The sequence below is a fragment of the Vicugna pacos genome, chromosome 9 (assembly GCF_048564905.1).
Source record: "Vicugna pacos chromosome 9, VicPac4, whole genome shotgun sequence".
NCBI classification, from domain to species: domain Eukaryota; kingdom Metazoa; phylum Chordata; class Mammalia; order Artiodactyla; family Camelidae; genus Vicugna; species Vicugna pacos.
In genome coordinates this window covers 67,612,062-67,630,275 of record NC_132995.1, presented here as the reverse complement: position 1 = coordinate 67,630,275, position 18,214 = coordinate 67,612,062, and the positions used below count along the sequence as shown (strand labels likewise).

Sequence of the window (18,214 nt, the reverse complement as noted above, 5' to 3'; positions counted from 1 at the left end):
AGATGTACAGATAGCCTTTATTTCTATGAGACTCTACGTACTGTCTTGAAACTGGTGTGACCAGAATTGAAGAGGAAAATAGAAAGCAGGGAGAGATGATTACCATTGTTCAAATGAAACAACATGAGGGTAGGAATAACCGAAATCAAAACAAAGGAACAAACACATAAAATATTGGGAAGACAATGGAAGAAAAAACAACAAAACTTAATTGAAATTGAAAATGAACAGTAAAGAATCAAGAGTGCTTGCAAGGTTTTTAGTCTAAACAGCAGGAAGTACGTAGATTCTGGTCAGATTCTGTGAAAGAGAACACTCGAAATAGGCACTCGAAAGAGAAGAAGATTAGTGAGGGTAGATGAAGGATTCTCTTATTTGAGTTTGAGATATTGGTAGCGTAATCAGGTAAAGTCTGGTAGAATGCTGAAATTATGATTCTGGCTTTAGGAAAGGGTAGAATTCCAGAAACATATCTGAATGTCATCATTATAGGTGCAATTCTACTGGGTAAAAAGGACAGAGAAGATGTATACAGAGGGGGTTGGAGCAGAGGTTTCCAGTTTATTTGTGCCTTGGAGCCCTTTGGCTTTTCTAGTGAAGCTTGTGGACCCCCTTATAGAATAATGGCTTTACAAACGTAAAATAAAATAAATGAATTAATATAGACACGAACTTAGTTTGAAATAGAGCTATCAAAATATTTTTAATAATTAATCAATATAAGTTGTGTTTATTAATGGATAATGTATTAATACATTAGATTTAGTAGGTGGTCTAATAACTCCATAATTTAAATATAAGGATAACTCCAAACAATATTTAAGGAAATCTGAAAATCTGTAATGTGATAGAAACTGTCCATGTTTTCCAGTGGTGTCAAAGTCACGGTACTGCTAATAACCACTATGCTTTGCAACTACATTAATTTTTCATGGAAATGCTAAATTTATGTTTTGAGTTAGTTAGATGTCCTTTCTTATCATCAAATTCATGTACTCCCTGAATTGTATCCAGTGACTCCTTGGTGGTCCATGATTCAAAGCTCCTTTAGAGCAAGTCCACATATAGGACATGTGGGAAGACATAGATTCTTAGAGCTGGTCTGGGATGTAGTAGAATATAGTTGGTTAGGGAAACTTCCCAGCCAGTGCATGTTTGTGTTAGTGTGCAGCAATGCCAAAGGCAGCATTATTTTAAAGCTCATAGACTCCAGGCCAGAATGCCAGTCAAAGCACTATCTGTAGGACTTTGAGCAAGTCACTTAAACCCTCTGTGCCTCAGTCTGCCTATTTTTTAATCCTCATAGGGTTATTATGAAGATTAAATGTATTAATGTTTGGAGTATGGCCAGGTGCACGTTAAGCACTATATGAAAAGTATTTATCAAATAAATAAATACGGTAAGGCTAACTCCCAAGCAGACCGAGCCATGCAATTAGTTATAACCTGCCTCTCTTAAAGGTCTTCTGAGCCAGTGAAACAGATGAATATTGAGTAGACAACGAGATAGGGAAAAAAAACCTAGGAGCCTGCAAGTCACAAGAAAATGAGTTTTAAAAGGGGCCAACTAAGAGGAACAGATGCTGCTTGGAGATCAAAGACTAAGACTGAGAACAGATATCTGGATGGGGATTGGTAATCATTAAGTAGATCACTGGTGGCCTTCTGAAGAAGGTCTAATACATAGATGGAAGCAAATGCCAGGCACCAAGCCATTCACTGCATAGGTTGATGGTGAACAATAAAAGCAATGAATTGGATTACCTTCCTCAAAAGTTAGTCCATGAAAGAAGGGATATTGAAAATAATCAGACGTAACAGGAATGATCTGAGCACAGTGAATGGTACAGGGGAAGCAGTCAATGAAAGGAAGACTGTAACTGGTAGAGACAGAAAGAGTAAATAATTGATAGAACTGGGTCCTGATTAATGTAGGTAAGAATGAGACTTACGTAGAAAGTTTGACCATGGACTGAAAAAGAAGAGCTCAAATCCTTTTGAAGCTGGGGGCTATAAGGAGAAACAGAAGAAGACAGCCAAGTGTTGTGATCAAATTATAAAGAACACTTAGGAGGCCTATACTGGAGGATCTCCTTCACCCATAACTGTCGCGGGAGAGCTCTGTCACAAGAACAGAGTGAGGAAAAAGAAACCTTAGGGTGAATGAGAAGCATTTTTCATTGTGCTACAGGAAATGCAACAAAAATCTAATTAGAGATTAATACATTGTCAAGGAACTATGGGGAGCTATGGGGAGCTATGGGATAAAGAGCATAGTTAGGTTTCATCCTAAATATCACTCTCCCAGGTAAATCCATATTGATCAAGTTCTCAGAATATGTTTAATTACCCATGTTGTGTGCCCCATATTTATATAATTATTTTTATTGTATATCTGACTTCCTGGCTAGAGCGTAAACATTTCAAGGGCTCCTTTTTATTCATTTGTGTACACATATTCAAAATATGGCAAATAAAGGATATTGAACAATTTTTTGTTTTTAATAAATGCCTTTCACTTTCTGGACATACTGTGTATTTGAGAAGCGTCTACACTAACATTGTAGCTTTAATGCAGTTTGAAGCATCCTTTTCAACTCTAGAAAAGCCAATTTTGTTATATGCAAAATTAATGAATCTCCTTCCCTCATTCTGTCTTACATTTCCTGACATATTCTTCCATGATCTATCTTGCTCCTTACATCTCATTTGTTTCTTTTTTGTAGCCTACAGTTACTTCCTCAAATTGACCATAACAGCACTTCTTCTTTACTGATCCTTTGCAATTATCCTTGAGTGCAATCTGTTCTTGATGGGCATCTCATTCTGCTTGCTTTCCTGCCCCATGTAATTCTAAGTGTCCTCAGGATCTCAGCACAGGGTAAGGCAACACGCTTAATTAACTCTTCTAATGGATGAACACTAGGTCTGGCAACAAAGATAAACAATGAACAGGGAAGCAAAAATAAACTATGTGGCTTATTAAGGGTCAGGAATTACCTACTCTGATGCAGGAGAAAGTCTAGAAGGTGAAGAAGTAAAGAGGTACATAAAGTTGGATAGGAAGTTGAGAGACATCAATAGATAAGTAATTCTTTGGTATATATACATAATGGAATACTACTCAGCCATAACAAAGAATGAAATAATGCCATTTGTAGCAGCATAGAAGAACCCAGAGATTATCACACTAAATGAAGTGAGCCAGAAAGAGAAAGACAAATATCATATCATATCACTTATATGCGGAATCTAAAAAATGACACAAATGAACTTATTTACAAAACAGAAAGAGTCACAGACATAAAACAACCTTATGATTTCTAGGGGAGGAATGGAGGGGGTATAAATTGGGAGTTTGTGATTTGAAGATACTAACAACTATATATAAAATAGATAAACAAGGTCCTACTGTACAGCATAGGAAGCTATATCCAGTATCTTGTGGTAACCTATAATGAAAAAGAATATATCAATATGTGTGTATAACTGAATCACTATGCTGTTCACCAGAGACTAACTCAACATCATATATCGACTATACGTTAATAAATAAATAAAGAATATATATAAGTGGAGGATCTGATTGTTACTTCCTCTGAACATTTACTGAACAACCACTATAATGCATAGCTGCCATGAGGAGGAAAAAAATAGGTCTGATAAGGAAATAAAAGTACAGATCAATGCAAAAGCTTCAGGTCTAGATTTTGACCTGTCAAAACTAATTTTGCAAAATTAGTTCAGTATGATATCAATCATATGTGGAATCTAAAAAATAAAACAAACTAATGAATGTAACAAAAAAGGGAACAGACTCACAGATATAGAGAACAAATTAGTGGTTACCAATGAGGAGAAGGAAAGAAGGAGGGACAAGATAGGGGTAAGGGATTAAGAGGTACAAACTACTATATAGAAAGAATAAATAAGCTACAAGGATATATTGTACAGCACAGGGAATATAGCCAATATTTGATAATAACTATAAATGGAGTATAACCTTTAAAAATTATGAATCACTATGTTGTATACCTGAAACATACAATATTATACATCAACTATACCACAATTTTTAAAAAAATGAATTTTGCAAAATAATTCAGTTCAACCTTCATTTATTGCACATGAAGTAAAAGTGTGTTTGTTATTTCTGCATGATAGGGAATCTGCTCTGTGTCAAGTGTTGTGTTTGTGTCTTTCTTTTATCATTCTTGATTATGTGCACAAGAGTGTATGTCAACTATTTATTCAGTGAGCAGAGATCCCTCAGTGATCTATTTATTTAATAAGCTCTTGCCTAGTACTTGCTATGTGTCAGGCACTTTTTAAAGTCCTGTACCAATGCTAACTTATGAAATCTTATGACAGCATTTAAATTTATTTTTTCTGGTAACTTATGTGAGGATCCTAAACAGTGACTCTCCTGGAAAATTCATGTTAATAATTTTATTTAAACCAAATGTACTAAGAACAAATACATTTAAGTAGTAATCAAATGCTACCATGGCAAACATATTGATATCCATGTTAGCAGTCTCTTTGAATCTCTCTTAGCACAAACAGAACATATTTGAATAGATTAATCTATTCATTTATTCATGCATGTGTATATATATTCTTTTATATAGTTATATATTTACACTTTTACTGAGTATTTGCTATGTAAAAGCAATATGTTCAGTGATTTTTAAAAAAGATAAGAATAGGATCACTTCATAATCAAGAAGTTTATACACTGAGGGAAGTATGTTGGCACAAAGAATTCGGATAAGACAAGAAAGCAAATAATTACATGGAAACTTGAAAAAAAAGGTTCTATATTAAACATAAAAACAATGCCCAGGGTGGATTGTTTAAGATAACAGAGAATGCAGTTTAGTTAAAGCTGAATAAATGCCATTTTGGTGATGGAAGTCCCTACTATGACACAGGCCAAGAAGGTGTAGAAATATGGATGGACTTCAGCTGGATCAAGATTTTCCTGGGCTACAATGATGTGTTAACAATTGTTAGGGGAAAATCATTTGCTAAACTATCAAGAAAATGCAGCTTCTCCAGTAAAAGGAAACTTTATCTACTAGTTTCCAGTGGTAAAATGGTATACCAGTTCTACATTTTTTATTCGTTTTACTGTTTCTGAACTTTGATTGCTATAAGAACTAGAAATATCTTTCATCTCCAGTTGGCAATAAAGCTCTATCCCATTTTCCAAGTTGGATTGCTATAATCTTCCTTAATGAGTCTACCATAGCTCACTCTCCAGCATCTCCAACTGGATCAAAAAATAATCCTTAGCCAAAGGAGCAGCAGAATAGCATGGTTTCTCCATCCTGATGCAATGCGTTTTTCAATAGTTACTACTTGAATCCTGTTCCAACTAAGAGGTGTTTTGACAGATTAAATAAAAGATGAGCCTTGAAAACCCATGAAGCTTGTTTTCTTCTCTTTACTTTGTCATAATAAAAAGATTAACTCTGTTCTCAGAATGGGTAAAAAAGTGGAAGGCTCTCTAATTTTTGCCAGGTATAATCAGATAACAGCAATTACATTTTTACAGATGATATCATATGATGTCTTTTCAGCATTATTTGTTGGTCTAAAATATTAAACCTACTACTAAATGAATTTTTGAATGAGGAAGTAGTTAAGTGATTAGCTGGACTGCAAGTTCTGAAATTTTGAAACATCTGTTGCTCTTAAAACAATAACATATGAATGAAAATTTCTTCTGTACTTTCAGGAATGTTGTTAATCTTGAATTCAATATAAGCAAATCTGGTATTAACAATATGCCAAAATAGACTGAGATGCCATCTGAATAAACTTCTTATGAAAAGCTAGTTAAAATTGAGATCTATAGCCTAATTTAAAGAAAAACACAAGACACAATTTGGATTTGCTTGTGTTCACCAAAACTGATTGAATATTTTCCATGTAGTTAATGACAGTAGAAGAAATTAATTCACAAGTTCATTGTGTATAATTGTAATTATTTTCCTTATTCAATATAAAAGGCTGTTGTCAAATTATGCCATTTGAAGCACTTATGACAGCTAAAAGGGTGCAGAAAGAGGAGGTCAGAGATATCAGATAAAAGCTCTGTAAATATGGGTGTGGCATCTCGTTTGGGAGCAGTATAATTTGTGGTTTCTGATATTTTAAGAACTTTCTATGCATTTTTTTCCATATGAAGACAGAAATTATGTAGAAACTATGGGTGTTTGTGGTGTTTTGAAGTAATAAGGAAGCAAGTTGTCACAGAAGTGATTTTATGTTGTTGATACATTCGATCAAATGCAGAAGACAAAACGTTCTGAAGGTCACCTCAGCAATATTATGGACTCCTGCAATCTGATTCTTTAAACCAAGCCTGGCAAAGCTCAAGTTATTTACTAGAAAACAAAACAAAACAAAACAAAACAAAACAAAACAAAACTCCAAATCAGCCTGAATTTCACAGGAAATTTACAGGGCTAATGTGACACTAACTGAAACTTAAAGTCATCTATGAATGGTCTATTGACAAAGACACTTGCATTGGATACATTGCAGTTTTAGTTCACATCCTTCATAGCGTTTTAATTTCGAACTTATACAGATACAGCATATTCGCTGTAGCCACACTGAATGAATATATTCTGAGTATTTTAAATTAACACTTAAAAACAATTTCTAATTTTTTACTATGAAAGATGAAAATTTCCTTATGTACATAGCTTAAAAAGTTCTTGTGGTTGGTTTTATTTTGTGTGAGTTAAATTTAGCCAGCTCATTTTCTTCAGATTTATTTTCATTGATTACATGACAGCCAATCGAATATATAAGAATCAAGCCAAGTGAACTATCCAAAATTACACAGCTACTAATCAATAGAATAAAATATGCCTCATTCTCATACCCACTGGGTAAACGGTGTACAAGAGAAGATTTTTTAACAAAGAAAGAGAGACAGAGAGACCAAAAGAGGTGACATGAGAGTGTGCCACAGTTCCAAGATCTTTATGGACAAGTGTTAAATTAATCCATGTACTGAAAGGAGGCTTGGCAATAATTTGTCAGGGCCCATGCATATGACAAAGCAGTAAATCAGAGGCAGAATTGAGATTCAGGAGGGATGTCACATTTTTATTAGACTTTTATAATATTTTAGTAATTATTTACCTTATAAGCCTTGGTGGGAGTCAAAGATCATCTCTCCTCAGAAAAATTGAACATTCTGGCTTTCTCAGCCAGGGTACAGTCATGTAATCCAGCTCCACAAACCACCCAATTTAGGCTTGAATTTGGACTGTGTATCTTCCTCTCTTAATCTCTCTCTCTCTCTCACATGGCTATGGTAGCAGTTTCTACAAGGCCAAGTTCCTTCTGCAGAAGGTTTTGTGATTTATTTTTTAGTTGGGAGCTCACATTCCTTGAATCTTTGTGGGAATAATTTGAGGCCCGGGTAAAGGATGTGTTCCTCTGAGAGGTTACAACACAGACTGTTTTCACAGGCATAGCCTTGGTCATAACACTCTGGGAACTGCCGAGAAATCAATTTGACTAGTCCATTAAATAGTACCTTAAATAGGCTTGTATTTAAAGAGCCATTAGCATGTCTTTTTGGCACGTGTGGTGCTAGTTGGTGAACATTATTAAAGGTCTAGAACTAGGCTTGTTTAATAGCATTCAGAGGTGGGAATGAAAATTATTAGGCAAGGGGGAACTATAGTTGCCAATATGCACTTTCTGATTTTTAACAACATTTGATGCCTAGCTAAAGTCTTCTGTATTTGCTACACTCAATAAGACTTTTTTCCTCCTGTGTGATTTTTCAAACTGAAGCAAATGTAAAGTCTAATAAGGTATTTGGATATGGATTGTGATTCAGAAACAATAAATGCATGTTTCATTCTTTTTTTGAGAAATCACTTTTGGTACTAATCTTTTGGTGAACATATGTAACAATTTATTGTGGATATTTGCCTATGAATGGAATTGTTGGGTCATATGGTGTCTTAATGCAAAAGCTTTCCAAAATGGCTGTACCAATCTACACCCCAAGCAGTCTGTGATATCCTAGGCACACCACGTCTTCATCAACATTTGGATTTGTCAGTCTTTATCATTTTAGCCATTCTGATGAGTAGTAGTGTCTCATTGTGATTATAATTTGCATTTCTCTGATGAGGTTGAGCACCCTTAATATGTTTATTAGAGTTTTGTATAGCATCATTTATAAAGTGCTTATTCATTTGTTTTGCCTATTTTTCATTGGGCTATCAGTATTTTTTTTATTGCTTTGGGGGGATCTCTTTATGTACATTGGATACACATTCTCTGTTGATTGTATGTACTATGTAAAATTTCTGTTTTGCGGCTTGATTTTAACTAACAAAATTTTAAATTTTGTTTTAGTAAATTGTTTGACATAGCTTTTAAACTTAGAATTTTTTGTGTTCATATTTAAGAAATCTTAGCTACCCCTAAAATTTTGAAAACATTCTCTTACAATCTACCAATTGATTTCTTGTAGACCATAATGGAGAAGTGAATATCCATTTTATTCCATATGTACATCCTGTTGACTCAGGACCATTTTTTGAATAAAACCAACATGTCTATACTGCTCTTCAGTGCTGTTTTTATTTTCAATCAAATATTTTTAATGCCTTTTTTGTTCTGCTCTATATTTGTACCAATACCACAATGTCCTAATTTTTGGACTGCTATAATAAATCTTTTCTTCATCACCATAAATACTCCAATGTTTTCTATTAGATTGTCTTTGCATTTGTATATACACTTTAGAATCAGCTTCTCATTTATTGACAAAACCACCTGTAGGAATTTTAATGGGGATTGCTTTGAATCTGTAGAACAATTTTGGTAGAATATATATCTTTATAATACTGAGTCTTCCAATAATTAGCATGTTAAATTTTGATTAATTTAGGTCTTTTAAATTTATCTCAATAGTGTTATATAATTTTTTGTATAAAAGTCTCACATCTTTTGTTAGAATTATTTCTGTGTATTTCTCATTTTCTGAGGCTACTGTAAATTAAACATTTTAAATGTTTTCTAAATGGTTGCTCTTAATGTAGAGAAATACAATTGATTTTATGTATAGTTCTGTAATTTAGTGATCTTCTGAAATTCAGACATTAATTCTAATAGATTATCCATAGATTTTTTTTTTGAACTTTCTATAAATACAATCAGGTTATCTGCTCAAAACAAAAAATAGAAGCTTACATTTTTCCTATTCTTATACTTTGATTTTTCTTGTCTAATTGCACTAGTTAGAATCTTCAGTACAAAGTTGAATAAAAGTGGTGGTGACCAGTATTCTTATCTAGTTCTTGATTTTGGAGATATGATTCAACATCTAAACACTGAATATGATATTTAGGTAGCATTTTTGTACACTTTTGGGGAGCAAACCTTGCCAACCCCAAAATGCCTCTTTGATTGAGATTACTTCAAGCTAAAATCAATCAAGGTCCAAAAACTCAAGAAGAAACTTTGATCTTCCCCCTAGCTGCCTAAAAGAATGTAAATAGAGGACCTGTTCCAGGAAGGAAGCTATCATCGTAGATAACTACAGTATGAAGTATGAATTAGGCGTTCGGACAAGGAGGAACCTAGGCAAGTCTGTCTGTTAAAATTCCTCTCTGTGTCTCTGCATGGCCCAGCAAACGTTTATTTACCAAACATTTACTTTTCCATCTCCATATCAGTTGTCTTCATTCACTCTGAAGCCACAAATCACTATCTCCAACATCCTCTTTTATCCTTAGTTGAAGATGATATTTAAGGTGAGGGCTTCAGCCATTTTAACAAGTTACTCAGTTTCTCTGGGTTTCTCCCAAGTACACATAGTATTAAACTGTTTCATTTGTCTTCTTTTAATATGTCTTATGTCAGTCAGAAGAACCTAGAAGGGTAGAGAAAAATTTCTTCTTCCCTGTCTATGCCCTTTTTTAAACTAAGAACTCCAAATTCCTTCTAATTACTAGATTGCTAAAAGCTTTTATTATGAAAAAAGTATTGAATTAATTCAAATGATTTTTCTGCTTCTATTAAGGGAATCAAATATGTTTGCTTACTCATTACTGTAGTAAACTGATTTTTTCCAGTGTTAAACCAAACATTGCTTTATTAGAATAAACTGCACATTTTTTGTAATGTATTATCCATTTATATAGTGCTGGATTTAGTTTGCTAACATTTTGATTTGGCTTTTTATATCTGTTATGAGAGAGATGAATTATCCATCTTTGTAATATTTCAACTTTTGATACCAAGGTAATTTGACTTAGTTAAATAAATTGGAAAGTGTTTATTTTTCTTCTTCATCTTACTTCCTAGGATATTTTGGGTAAATTGTATTTATATATTATTCAGTGTTTGAAATATTTCACCAGTGGCTTGGAGTTTTTTGTTAGGAAGTTTCTAAATTAAGCATTCTATTGCTTTAGTGGATTTGATATTCTATTTTTTTATGTCAGTTATGATAAATCTTGTAATTTCTAGATATCTGTCAACTTCACATAATTTTCAAAATTACTAGTTTAAAGACATTTGTAATATCTTACTATCTATGTAATGTCAATAAAATCTGCAGTGTTACCACTTTTTAATTCATTGTATTGACTATGTAGGTCTTTGTCTTGTTAGGGGTTTACAAAATGTATTAGTCTTAGCTTAATTAATCATAGCTTAATTGATAAAGAATATACTCTATGATTTTAGTGCATTGATATGTATTGCTACTTACTTCATGGTACAGAATGTCATCAAATTTAATACATGTATATATCCCATTTATACTCAAAAAGAATATGTAATCTTCAGTGTATGGAAACAATTCAAATATTCAATATCTTTATTCATTTTGTGCCTACTTGACTTATCGAAAGATGTTTTAAAATCTCTAACCTCAAGTAGATTTCTCTATTTCTCCTTTTTAGTTTTATTTTTCATATATAGTGAAGCTATAATTAGGTACACACATATCTAGATTGTTTTATCATTTTAGAAAATAGATCTTTTCATCATTATGAATTGCTATAAGGATGTATGGGAAACATAGAAGAGAATATGAAGAAAAATTCAAGCAATACAGGAAGAGAGGCAATTTCATTGCCATATATAACAAAAGATTTTTCTTAGATGGGAAGATGGAAAATGAGAAGTCTGTATCAGAACCTTACTATGTATAGGACATTCATAATTATGCAACTGTTTTCTGAATAGCAGTGTACATATAATTCTGTTCCATAGTGTTAGTGTATTCATTCACATGTAATCATTTCACTATCTTCATAAGTTAAAAATTAATGAACCAAGCCATACTGATGGAGTTAGGGCATAAAAGAACTACTGTTTGGAAAACATTTTGAGAGATTACTATATACTAAAGATGAAAAGAATTATATACAAATGCAATAACACCAATATGATATGCACTAACATTTACAGAATATAAAATGTACTCACCATATTTTTCACAGATGGTGAAAGCATAGTTAATTTTGAGGTATGAGAAGCAAATTGCAACTCTTGCCAAGAGTTATTTTTAGAAAAGTTCAGTTAAAAATTAAGTGATGAGGCAAGAATGGTATCTACTGGATTTGACAAAGGTCACTGATGATGTCGGCAAGAATTGTTTCAATGGAGAAGTAGAGAAAAGTGTACTTACAGCTGAAGAAGAACGAATAACAGATGCAGAAGTGGGAACAATGAGATGAGTCAAGAGGCTCAAGAAGTTTGACAATGAAATGAATGATAAAAGTTGTGTAGAAACTAGAGGGTGACACAGACTCAAGGGAAAATTCTGTGTTTTCTTTCTAATTGGGGAGCTCGATAATATACATGTAAATATTGAGCAGAACAAATCAATATAGTAGTTAAAGGCAGGGGGGAGGGAATAAATTGATGAAGCCAAATCACTCATCACCAAGAAGACAGAACAGGATGAGGCACAAGTATAGACACAAGGAGGGAAGTGAGTCAAAAAAAAAAAGGTGGATATGGATATTGTTTCTAAATTTGGGGAGTGTAAAGGGCCAAGAGGGAGGTAAGAAAGTTCTCACCAGATTGCCTCTTTTTTCTTGCTGCAGAGAGGGAAAAGGTCATCCACTAAAAGGAAGAAAGAAAATTTACAGGAAAAGTCCTGAGGATAGTGACAAAATTTTGAAACATCTCTTGAGAAAATAGAGGATTAAACTGAATAAAGATGAAGGCAAATGCAATACTAGAGGTCCAAGCGGAGTTGAAATCCAAAGTTCTAAAGAAAGTAGCCGTCTTCAAGACTATCTGATTTCCACCCCTAGCTATAGAGGATGCAAGAGTAGAAAAAGCGTAGAAATTAGAGCGAATGTGGAGGATATATATAGATATTTACTGAGTAAATATAGATATTTTCTGAGTTGTGCAATTAGAACTTATCTACTTTGTAGTTTTTGTGTAATATCTCAACAGAGAAGGGAATCTAAATAAATAAAATAGTGAGTGGACCACTTCAGGTCCATTACAGTCTGGATTGGATGTATGCTAATGACGACCACAGTCCAGAGTCTTACACTCACAGTAGCTTGGAGAGTCTCTATCTTAGTACTGCTTGAATTTTAACAAGCAAACAGTACACTGAGGATCATATTAAGTCCTAGATCCAATTCAGTTTCTCTGTTTGGAACTCAAGATTCTGTGTTTTTAAGAAACTTCCAGATGCTGCTGCCAGTCCATGGGCCACACTGCTTACAGTCCTACACAATACACAAGAATATCTGGGTTTGAAAAATAATACATGTTTGTTACATAAGTGCGTTTCCTACCTACAAAATGGTGTGAGTGATTTTTTAACTCAAATTTATTTCAACTAATAGTGACATTATTTTCTCCTAGATATTTGGTATGTTAAGTTATGTGGCTATACATCAAAGGCAGCTTTGACATTCACAGACATGTCACCCATGTGCTGTTTACAAACAATGGCAGATGGAGTATTCTTCCAGTACTCCGAGGAGAGGCGATGATTTTGCCTCCTTTCCCCTCTATCCTGTCCTCACCTAGGATGCTACATGGAACTAGCTTAAAACAATTGTTCAGGGGAACCAATGTAGGCCACGTCACAGATTTATTTTGGTACATAAGAGATCAATTTTATTAATAATTTCTACAGCACAGTTTCCTTTTCCATAAACTTGTGAAATGATAGGACAAGTATTCTTTATGGAAACTTCTTCAGCAGAGCAGTCCTCCATCCTTGCCTCCATTCCCTTCTCCCTCCTCCTGAAAGCTAAGGTTCGAAGACACTGAGGCCCTTTCTATTATATGTTGTATCTCTTTGATCATGTGGAAAATCTATCATTAAACTGGGGAATGTGCGTTAGTTATATGCAGTATTCTGAAAATTTTCAAATTCCAGTCATTTGCAAATGGGATAAACTAAAACTTGCATTTCACGCTTTGGTTCAGAAAGTACTCTGTTGATTATGAGTCTGTGAAGATTCATATTTCACCTGAAATCCTAGCCAACATAGAGAAGTAGTTGAAAATGGCTTCTGAATGGTGATAGTCTTCTTAGTGGAGAATCTGTTACAAACTGAATGGCAATTCCACCAGGTATCCAAGTGCTTAATAAATGTTTTAGTATTGCAAAAAGATAATGGAACTCTCAAATTCAGAAATGTAGAATTATTTATTCTACTCATTTAAAATACAAAAGAATGTATTAGATGTATGAAGATATTTAAGATTCAGGAGAATAGGTTTAGGAATCAATAACCTACAGGGCTTACTTTTGATCTTAGTAACAGTGGTTTATAGATCTGGTTGTATCAAGTAAACACAATAAACATCTGTAGAATGATGTCTGACATAGCGTGTCTAGAATATACATTACATTGTCTTATATATATTCTTTTGCAGAGTTTTCTCAATAAAATTAGGTGGATATTTAGATTTTTATCTTATAGTCAAAAAACTAATCCAAAATGTAGCAGCATCAGAATTCAAACTCAGGTTTCTCTTAACCTAAAACTGATACATATTTCACTTTACCACATCCCCTGACAGTGAAGATTAGACTTTCCACTTGAGCATTTAAATTCTGATGTTTAAAAGTGACCTTAAAACATGAGCTGATTAAAATATTTCTTCACTTTTGATATGTAAAGCTAGTATTTCCCTGTTATTTCACTGTCATTAGTCACTGCCTGAACATGCTGATTTTCTTTTCTGCTATAACATATTCAACTCCTACCAGAATATTTAAACAAGCAGGGTTATGTTTTAAATTTTCAGTCAATGTGATCACTGTGATGTAGTTAACCAAAAGCATTAGATCTAGTCATTGATGGCTCAATATTTTGATGACAGTGCATATTATGCCACCAAACTGCAATTGGGGCAATAGAACACAGGATATGATGCATAAACACATGAAATGTCTTCAACCAGACTTAAAAAAAAATCATGAAAAGTAATCAGAGAAAAAGCATCTCAGAAATTTCTTTATAAGTTTCTGTTGTCATCAAGTCAGCCATTGAAATTGTACTCCATAGTTAGAATGGTAGATCTCACTAGCAGATTTCTTACTCACTTGGGTTTACATAGAAAAAAAACCTATGTTTGGAAAAGATTTTCATTGTCTTTAATAGAAATCAAAAAAACTTGCTTCCCTTTTAGAAGAGTATATAATCTAGGGTAAAAGATCAAAGTAAAGAAAAAAAATTCTAACGCACTGAATGCTTTGAGATACTTTAAATGGTCCCATAAAACAATCAACCAGAATAGATTTGAAGAAACTGGCCTAAAAAATTCGTATATACTACATGATGCATGGGTCTATATTTATCACTCTTTAATAGATTAGGTAGTATTTTTCTCTAAACTATCTTATGTATTTCTTCATTCACATATAAATTTAACAATATCCATTTACGGAAGCAAAATTACTAATATTTTATTTTATTGATACTGTCTTAACTAAACAAAATGCATTCTTGTATTGCAAAAATATATGTCAAATCATAACTTCTATTTTCCTTGTAAAAAGCAATATCCAATATTTACCTAGTTATTTTAATAGCTTTAAACGTCAATTATTCTATAGTGTTCCAACGCTAGCAGTGTTAAACTCAGGATTGTTGAGACATTAATTGATTAATTCATCATTGTTCTTTTACTAACATAGCTTTTTTTTTTCTGAATCTATTTTCAAAATTTTGCTAAATATCAGGCTAGATCCATAAATTAGCTATACCTAATTGCTGAACAAACCCAGATCTTGATTATTGCTAAAAAATAATAATAATTGGTCAGCTATATGTTTGAGTCAACTTTGGATAGTCATGCTAATTTTGTGTAGGAAAAATAGAAGTTAGCAAGAAATCCACTTTATTGGAATTGAGAAGCCTTCTGGGACAGGAAGAGCAGTAAGATCCACCACTGAGCCAAACAGGGCACTGTATTTGGAAATCCCAGGTAGCATTATCTATAAAAGTAAACATAAAAGAAAACAAAAGATGAAATAAACCAAAAGAGAATCAAGAAAAATACTAAATAAAGGCTGTCTGTCCAACTAAAGTAACCAAAACTAGCTAGCAAATTAGCATCTGCAATAATAGGAAAGACATTTTTTGAGGAAAGTAATTTTTTGATGAAAGAATTTCTTAAAAGACTATCTATAGGATTAAGTTTTTCTGAGACAAGGTGGACCTTGTCCACCTCTCACACCTGGTAAATCAAAGCGAGAAAACCCTCATGCTGGAACTAGAGGCATAAGCCTCAGGGAGGAAGCAAGTATATTCGTATTTGGTAAAACAGAAAAACAGAATTAAAAAGAGGAAATACACATGCACAGCATGCCGTCCAGACTGAGCATAAGCCTCTAAGGCACTATTCCAGTCAGGTTCCCCACACCAGGGGCTGTGCACACCCTCATTAACCACCTAGTTCAGAATTGCTTCTGATGCCTTAGGGCCCTGCCTTCTTTCAAAAAGCACATCTCCTTCCTTGGATGCCAATTACAGCCATAGGTTTGGACTGCTGTCTATAGGAAACCAAAAGCTCTGGTGTAACAAGACGGGGAATAAAGATCACTTCTTCTGCAGCGTCAACAGATGGAGAAGAAAAGATTAGTAAAAATACAAAAGTCTGAAAATGACTTGAGGCACGAAGACGTCTGTTTTTCTGTTCTTAATTTAAAGCAAGACTTTAGTCAACAATTATTTGCTGAGCGTATAACTTGTGCACAGTTTTTAGATATGAGACTTCAGCAGTAAGCAAAAGAGACACAAATCCCTGCATTCATGGTGCTTACAATTATTATGTTGAACTTATCTTACACGGCTAATTCTGAGTAGGCGTATGTTTTTAAAAACTTTATTGAGATAATATTTCACATGCCTTACAATTCACCCATGTAAAATGGGCAATTTGATAGTTTTCAGTATATTTACAGACTTGTGCAACCATCAACACAATCTAATTTTAGAACATTTTCATCACCTGCCCCTCCAAAGAAACCCAATACTGATTACGAGACACTACCCTCCTCCTGCCCCAGCTTAAGGCAACTAGCAATAAAACTTATGTCTAGATAGGTCTGGCAATTCTAGGTATTTCCTATAAATGATATCATACACTATGTGGCCATTTGTGACTGGCTTCTTTGACTTAATGTATTTTCAAGGTTCATTCATATATACTGTTGTGTGTTATCAGTGCTTCATTCCTTTTTAAAGCTATCTACGTTTACATTTATTAATTTAAAATAAGGCTGGTCTTAGTTCATGGCCTTTTTAGATTGTCCAACATTCCATAGAACATTTTCGTTTCCAATTGAAAATAAAGTTTTGAATGGGATGGTTTAATTTTAGAACTAGAACTAGAAAACGTTTGGAGAGTATCCAGTCCATTTGTAGATGAATAGATAGAGAACTACAAAAAGAAGTGGTTTGCTGAAGGCGTCACAGGAAAAATGGACTGGAACCTATCTCCTCCCACTTCTCTTGACTCTACCACAGGGCTTACTTGGTATGGACTTTGATAGTTGGTTATTTATCTATAGGATTCTGCAATCTCTCTTTTTTTAATTGCAGTATAGTGAGTTTACAATGTTGTGTCAATTTCTGGTGTACAGCATAATGTTTCAGTCATACGTACACATAGATATAGTCAACCCCTTAAAATTGGAAAAAAAATTTTGACTACTTTCAGCTCATAGACTATTGGATTTTCCTACAAAACTAATTTTTTTTGGTTCTACAATATGCAAAAAGGAACTATATAAATCAAGCAAATAAGATTTGTCTTGGTTACAACCTAATGACCCATTTAATATTAGTCTTACAAAAAAACTATCACAAAAACTATTCATCAAATTGTACACCCTATAATTTTCACTACTACTTTCTCTCTCAGATTCACTGGCATCCTTGTTGTATAAAGTTTTAGGACACAGCCAGTAAAATATCTCTCTATCATCTATGTCTATCTATCCATCTGTTTTCTAAGCTGCATGAAATCACTTGGAATACATCTTTCAAAAACTCATAATGCATAATACTTGGGATTATAAGGTTGGAAAACAAGAGTAAAAGTTTTCATTCTTTTCAGAATCCATACTTAAGCTCATTAGCTTCCAAATAAAATGAATATAGCACAGCACATGTAATCTAAACAGCACCCACCACAGCCTTTTAAAAGTATTCTGGCTCCACTTAAGCCCGCATTCCAAAGTAAAAGGTCCATTTAAACAACTTTCAAATCAAATATCAAATTTCTCAGAAGTTTCTACAGAAATACCTTCAAAATTTTCTGAACTTCATTTTTTCTTATCCTGAAGTTTTCTTACGATCTTTTTATCTATTTTATGTTTTATTTCCTCTATGGCTTCTGGCCTTGCAGCATTTTACTGCCATTTGATTTCTTCAAACTGAAATGAAACCCCTCCTCTTTCCCCAACAACAAGAGCCATTTGAATCCTTAGAGTACTGTGTCTTATGTATAGATTTTCCTACCTCTGATTACTGTAATTTAGTGCAGGCATCATGCTCAGAATTTGCATTTCAAAATTATGACTACCTCTTCAGAGTGCTTACAAGTGCCTATATCAACATGTACTCAGAATTAGTTTGTAGTATTCATTTTAATTGACTTCCTATTTTACTACTGAAGGTAGAACTCGAAAAGTCAGATGAATTCCATCTGAACATTG

General features: G+C 33.5%; 1 long non-coding RNA gene across 1 annotated transcript in view; it reads right to left on the bottom strand.

Annotated features, from left to right (window-relative positions):
- Positions 1 to 15,327: 15,327 nt before the first annotated feature.
- Positions 15,328 to 18,214, bottom strand: part of LOC116281782 (uncharacterized) — a 179,414-nt gene continuing 176,527 nt past the window's right edge. The window contains exon 3 of the long non-coding RNA XR_012075956.1: positions 15,328 to 15,487. This is a non-coding gene — a long non-coding RNA (uncharacterized lncRNA). The remainder of the gene's footprint in view (positions 15,488 to 18,214) is intronic.